Source organism: Sinocyclocheilus grahami, unplaced genomic scaffold, assembly GCF_001515645.1.
Source record: "Sinocyclocheilus grahami isolate Dianchi unplaced genomic scaffold, SAMN03320097.WGS_v1.1 scaffold107.1, whole genome shotgun sequence".
NCBI classification, from domain to species: Eukaryota; Metazoa; Chordata; class Actinopteri; order Cypriniformes; family Cyprinidae; genus Sinocyclocheilus; species Sinocyclocheilus grahami.
The window spans coordinates 822421-823412 of NW_015505286.1; positions in this window are offsets into that span (position 1 = coordinate 822421).

The window sequence follows — 992 nt, forward strand, 5'->3', positions numbered from 1 at the left end:
TTGTACATAAAATAACAGTAAATAAAACAATAATAAAACAAAACCTGACATGCATCTCTACTTTTTTTAAGGTGGGGGGTACACAGGTTATAATCATGATTTTTATGTTTGCCACAAGAGGAGTCAGTGGAACATCTATGTGTTTGTCAAAAGTATTTTAATGAAAAAGAAACAATGAAGAATGAACTTAGAAAGGTGGGAGTGGAAGGAATAAAGCAAAAACTATTATCACTTATGGATTAGAGAGCTTATTTCTTTATCTCAAAAGTACAGAACTGATAAAGAGAATGACGGGTCTCTTTTATGAAATGGGTAAACTCCAACACTGAAGGTGGCGATAATGCACCTTAACGCTGGTGCGACCCACCATAAAACAGAAGAAGAAGAATCAAACATCACTATTCGAGAATCAGCTACGGGAAATAGATATAGTAGAGCATAATGTTAAAAATATAGTAACATATGGAAATAGTGACCAAGAACGGAGATATTTGTTTAATTTTTCAAGGAGGACTGGACTGGAAGGATGAATTTAATGAAGATATAGTAAGTTAAAGTGAGACAGCAGATGGCAGTAATGCAACACTATAGATGCCAACTGCCGTAAAACTCCAATGAAGAAGAAGACAAACATCACTATTGTGATGTACATTTGTGTTAGGGACTGTTGACTGTGGAATTGTTACACTGGAGAAATGGTGAGTGTTTTCTTTAATTGCTATTCACATATGCTAATATGATATTATAATACCAATATGCACTGTGGCCTGGTCCCATGTTAGCAAATTAATCAGGTACATGTGTTAGCCAGGTACATGTGAACCAGCCATCTTGCCAGCTGAGATTAGTTAAGTTAATTAGTTAAGCCAGGAACACACTACACAACTGTAAGGCTGGTTATGAATGTAATTTGATACTTAAAACTGATCACACCCAAATGTGTCAGAGCCATTTGTGTTCAGTTGGTGTTTACAGTCAGCATTTAAAATCAT